The following is a 6,174-nucleotide window of genomic DNA, read 5'->3' as shown; positions in this document are numbered from 1 at the left end:
ACTCCACAGAAAAGTAAAATATTGATTGCAGACTGGGCCAACCTCATCACTGCTCTAAATTGCACTCCGAAGATTGTTGAGTCAACCAAATCTCTGGGTATCATTCTGGACAAAAATCTTAACACGTCAGCGCATATTAACACAATGGCAAAAAACGCTAGATTCCACTTAAGCTACTTACGAAAGCTAAAACCTGTTCTAAATAAAGCTGACCTTAAAACAGCAGTCCAGGCACTGGTCATCTCAAGGATTGAATATGGTTGCACTACTTTAGCAGGGCTCCCTAAAATCTCAACAGCCCCATTGAAAGCATGCCTTAATGCAGCCACAAGATTGATAGCGGGATCAATAAAATTCGACCATATCTCTCCGCATCTGAAAGCGCTCAACTGGCTTCCATTCGAAGCACGTATCCAGTTCAAACTAGCATGCATCACTCATAAAGCAGTACACAACAAATCCCCAGTCTATCTCGCCCAGAAACTCACTCTGTCAGGAGGGTCTCGCGCATCCTGGAGCAAAGAGGACATTCTACTGAAACCGGCATGTTTCCATAAGAAAAAAACCTATGACCGAGCATTCTCAGGGGCAGCACCGAGAATTTGGAACGCCCTCCCCCCGGACACAAGAAGAATTCCATACATCTCAACTTTTAAAAAGGAAGGAAAACTATTTTACATGAAGAAATTTCTTCCCTAATACCCTAAGGCCGAACTTTGTAAATATCATGCTCCCGTGCCATTTGAAGGCGAACTCAAGCCCTCTTTGCAATCATGAGACCTGTTCAATCATGATGTGTTTTATGGCGCCAACTACAGGAAATGTATAATCTTTTTATTGTCGTATTATGTGGTTTATTGCTAAAATAAGCTATCTGTTTGAATACTATATATTGGACGAGGCTGTTTGCAATTCTAATTGTTTCAAACTAGTAATGACTCTAAATATGTATGATTTGGATTTTTATTAGGATCTGTAAAGCGCTCTGATACCCTGCTCCAGGGTCATGTTCGCGCTATAGAAAACACAATAAATAAATAAATAAATTACTCACCTGAAATATCCGGGAACTAAATGACCACCGTAAGGTCCGTCAAGTATTTCCTTATATCCACTGGCACTCCATAGATATATGTTTGTGTTTGTTCCAGGAACTGCATCTCATTGAGAGCTCAGCATCCAAGCTTAGGTCCTTAGGTCCAACTGGCTGGGTGAGAAATATGCCTATCTATACTCAAACTACAGCTGGGGGTAGCAATACATATCAGAAACGGATTGGCATGGCGGACACATTGGATCAAGCTTGACACGCAGGGCAGATATCTGATTCTAACTGGAAAAATGCAAGGACACCATATGATAATAATTGCTGTCTACGGCCCAAACATAGACAACCCCCCATTTTTCACAGAGGTCTGGTGACAGGCTGAAATACTAGGGCCGGGGGCGACCTTATGGGAAGCCGACTTTAATGTTATACTCCACCCGAGAGTGGACAGAGACAGCGACACCATATGACCTCATCCATGAGTGGCTGCCCAACCGGGCCTACTCATGATGAACTTTGAGTTATATGACATTTGGCACTCCAGAAATACAGCACTCAGGTCAGGAACATGTATAAAAGCTGCACATTCCAACTGGTAACATTTAGACTACTGGTTGATGTCACAGGATGAGGTATTGGAGTTTATCGGGGCAAGGAATGAGTGCCGTAATAATCTTAGAATCACAACCCTCCCAGACTCCACTGATATTACTAAGATAGAGGACTTTATTGAGACCATGCAGTGGGACCTCTTTGGAGACACAGGTATCTCACCTTAGGCGCACTTTCAGATCATTCCCCAGTGTTTGTGGATTTGAAACTGCCAGCGGCTCCTTGACTGACCTTTTTTTTCATAACCATTTTTATTGATTTTATCACAAGAAAAGTAACACCACCAATGTAAAGTCACAGTATGTAAGACAAAATATAGACGGAAACACATCACATCCGCATGTAAAGCTGACAAGTATAAAGAAAGTAGCTCCAGTCCAGCTCCAGTCCGTATTCGCATGATAAAAAACCCCTCCTTTTAGTCCTCCTCCACCCCCACCCATTTGCCCCACATTCAACGAAACGTTTGTGGGCACTCTCTGGTTGCATATAGGGGCCATTCCTGTGCCGCGCACCAGTCCACTCCTCTACGCCAGCGCGCCATAGTAGGTGGGTCTGAGTTCAACCAATGAGCCGCTATGTCCCTCTTGGCCACCATCAGGGCAGTGTTGAGGAAGAGTTTCTCAGCCCTGGTACCATCCAACCCCTCGGAGATGCCCAGGAGCACATTTAGTGGAGCGAGAGGGACCTCCTAGCCCAAGACCTCAGCAATTTCCCCAGTTACTGATTCCCAATACCTTGTGATCACTGAACAGAGCCATACCGTGTGATAGAAATCTGCCTGAGGGCGAGAGCAGCGAGGGCAGGAAGCATCAGGCTGGAGCCCCACGTGATGGAGGCGCAGTGGCGTGATGTAAGCAGTGTAAAGATAATATACTTGGACTAAGCGAAGCCTCGCTGAGACTGTAATTGTTTTGGGGGCCATCAATGCGTCTCTCCAGTCAGCGTCCTCTAGGACCCCAAGCCAACCCTCCCATGTAGCCCGGAATTGAGACAGGGAATTGGGGGTGTTGTTTGTAAGGGATCGATAGATACAGGAGATCCCCCCCTTCCCCAGATTACCTGTCATGACCTGGGCTTCCTGTGGGCTGTATTCACGCGAGGAGGTACCCTCAAAAATGTGGCCGCTAAGGGCATGACTTAGTTGAAGATAGCGAAAGAACTGGGATGAGTGAAGGGAGTATCAGGTCTGCAAGTCCTGGAAGGTGCGAGGGTGAGTCCCACTCCAGATGTCGCCTAGCAGGGAGATTGCAATGAAATCCCACGGTCTGAAAGATTAGCAGCCTCTCGGAGTCTGGTCCCGCACCACAGAGGTGTATACAGTCAGTTTACCTGACCAGTGTGTGCGGCGCAGAGAGGCCCGCCAGGCCAAGAATAATCCACGTGTGAGCTCCAGATGAGTTTGGGAGATGGTGTCCCCATATAGCATCCCTCGAATATTGGCCAGACCCAGGGTGTGTAACTCCTGACGATATGCCGGGTTGGACCCACCGCCATTAAACCAATCGTGCAGGATAAGGAGTCGAGTCGCTAGAAAATAAAGATACAGACTCGTCATCCCGAGACCACCGTCAAAGGGTGGGATCTAGCATTGGACCAGGGCCAGCCTGGGCCTCCGCCCTCCCCATAAAAACGTAATGGCCAAGCTGTCCATCTCTCGAACCCAGGATCTGGGGAAGGAGATGGGCATATTCTGGAGCAGGTAGAGGAATCTGGATAACATTATCATTTTAAACAAGGCTATCCTACCAAGAGGGTTTAGCCATAGCTTTTGCCATTTGAGGAGGTTGAGAAGGACCCGCCTAACCAACGGGGTAACGTTAAGTGACCAAGCGAGGTCGGGGAGAAGGGTCTCTCAGATTCCCAAGTACTTGAAGGACTGCCGCCGAAGAGGTATTGTTGACTGCCAGTCGAAGCACTCCTGTGAGAGATGGAGGGGGACCAGTATGGGCTTGCCGGGTTCCCCCAAAGGCCAGAGATGTGCTCCAAGAGAGCCAAGGCCTGATGGCATCGGGCCCAGACCAAGCAGGGTCTGCTAAAAAGAACAACAAGTCGTCCGTGTAGAGCGTGAACTTGTCCTCTGCAAAACTGGGCCAACTCCACCCCGTGAGAGACCGGTCAGAGCGGACAAGACAAGCACAGGGTTCCATGACCAACACAAAAAGAAGCGGCAAGAGGGGGCACCCCTTTCTTGTGTACCTTCTGATAGGAAAGGGACAGGAAAGAGCTCCGTTTACTAGAACCTGAGTCCGAGGGTGGCAGTACAACATCTTAACCAGAGTGCAGAACGGGATCCCAAAGCCCATTTCTTCCAACACTACCTCCAAGTAACTCCAGTCCACCAAATCGAATGCCTTCTCAAAGTCCACAAGAAGGAGAGATAAGTAGGGGGTCAGGAGATTCCGATTTGCTAAGGCAAGGTGGAGGCATCTGAGGCAGTGCCTGGTCCCTCTAGAGGGCATAAAACCGCACTGGTCAAGGTGGACCAGCTTGGCCTGATGTGGTCTAATACGGTTGGCCAAGACGGAGGCAACAAATTTAAGCTCTGAGTTAATTAGAGAAATGAGGCAGTAGTCGGAGCAACGGTTCGAGGGGGCCTGAGACTTAGGAATCACCACAATTGTGGCCAGGTCCGTCTCTGGACGGAAGGAGCCACAGTTTACCTCCTCTTCTGTACATTTCCAGGAGAGGTGGTACCAGGGTGTCCAACTAGGACGCATAGAACTCTTGAGTGAGTCCGTCCAGTCTGGGTGTCTTACCTGCCGCTGTGCGAATCATGAACCTCCTCAGGGGAGATCAGAAGGTCAAGTGCCTCGGCCTCCGACTCACTAAGGCGTGGGAGGGGGAACCGTTTGCGGTGGAGGAGCTCCAAAAGTGAGATACTAGGTGCCCGAGCCGAGTAGAGAGTGACGTAGTAGGTGGCAAAGCATTGGGCCACCGCCGCCGGAGCGTGATGGGCTTCCCCACTCATATAAATCACCTCCGGGATGATACGGTTGGCCATAGGGTAGGTGGCCAGGTGATGGAGGAGCTTCCCATTTTTGTCCCCCCATTTGTATACTCTGGCCACGGAAGATCTCCAGAGCAGTTTGGCATCCTCCAGGGAGGTCTATCTGATCTCATGCCTCAGAAACACAAGACTCCTGTCCTGAGACTCAGTTCTACCCTCCGGGGGCAAGGTCTCGAGCTGGGTGGCCTGCGTCTCTAGAAGTGTGAGTCGGGAGTCATGCGCCGTGCGGTTAAGTTTAAGTAGGCCTGTGGCAAAGCCTCGAATGGTAGCCTCCCATAGGGTACGATAGGAGGACACCTATGCTTGATTGTTGGTGAAATACAGATGAAGCTCAGCTCCCACCTGCTCCCTTAATCCCTCGTCCTGGAGGAACAAGGTGTTGAGTCGCCAAATTAGACGTGTGAGCGCGCCCAATTGTAGCACCACCGCGGAGTGGTCTGATAGGCCCCTGGGGAGAATGGTGATCATCTGGATCACCCGACAGTCTTGGACCAGCAAGAAGACATAATGTATTCACGCATGAGTGTGGTGGGAAGCCGAGGTGTGGGTATAATGTTGGGTCACTGTGTGCCAGAATCTCCAGGCGTCTCCGAGAACTAAGTTGGTAGCCCAGGTCGATAAGAGGCCCATTTGGGCAATCCGAATAGTGGAAGGAGGCGAGGCCGTGTCAAGGCTCGGATCCATAACTGCATTAAAGTCACCCCGATTAACAGTCGTATCTAAGTGCAAGGCAGCAACGAGGGAGGTGACTTGTTTAAGTGTAGAGGCCAGCAGGGAGAGAGGAGAATAAACAGCAAGCAGGTTCAAAGACTGATCTACGAGGCTCCACTCCAGTAGGACAGAGCAGCACGGAGGGTCATGCGTCCCTCTGCGCGTCACTAGTGGAAGACTGCGGCGCACCAGGTTGGCCACTCCTGAGATCCCCTATTGAAGCCAGAGTGCCAGACTCCTCCATTGCCCTATCGCGCCAGGAAGGGGCAGTGGTTGCCCATCCGGTGGGTCTCTTGAAGCAGAAGTATGTATGTGGTGTGACCCTGGGCATATCGCAGGACCTCTGCGTGCTTGACCTTATCTAGGAGGCCGTTAACATTCCAGGACATTATCTGGAGCGGAATCACTCCGGCATGACCGTCAGGCAGGGGGAAGATTGACAAGGGACCGGGCAGCCGGCAGGGGCGGCAGAGGTGGCCGAAGGAAGGCTGCGATTATAGGCAATGGACATGTTGCCATAGTATTGGGTGATGTGTGCTCGTCTTGATGTGGAAAGGAAATGTTAGTGCAATAAACAATCAAAACAAACATTACAAACTGGGGCCACAGCCCCTTCCCCCTAACCCCCCCTACCCATCCCATACTTCAGGTACGGAAGCATCTGTCACCCAAACAGTGGATGAATAAGAAAGAACCAAACTAAAATGCTTGGGAACAGGGAATCGTGGAGGACTCCTCCTCGTGGTAGGATATTCATATATGTGTCCATCGGGATATAAAATTGGTAACTTGT

This window comes from Lissotriton helveticus, chromosome 2_1 (genome assembly GCF_964261635.1).
Source record: "Lissotriton helveticus chromosome 2_1, aLisHel1.1, whole genome shotgun sequence".
NCBI classification, from domain to species: domain Eukaryota; kingdom Metazoa; phylum Chordata; class Amphibia; order Caudata; family Salamandridae; genus Lissotriton; species Lissotriton helveticus.
The sequence above is the reverse complement of the archived record's forward strand: the minus strand, read 5'-3'. Positions refer to the sequence as shown.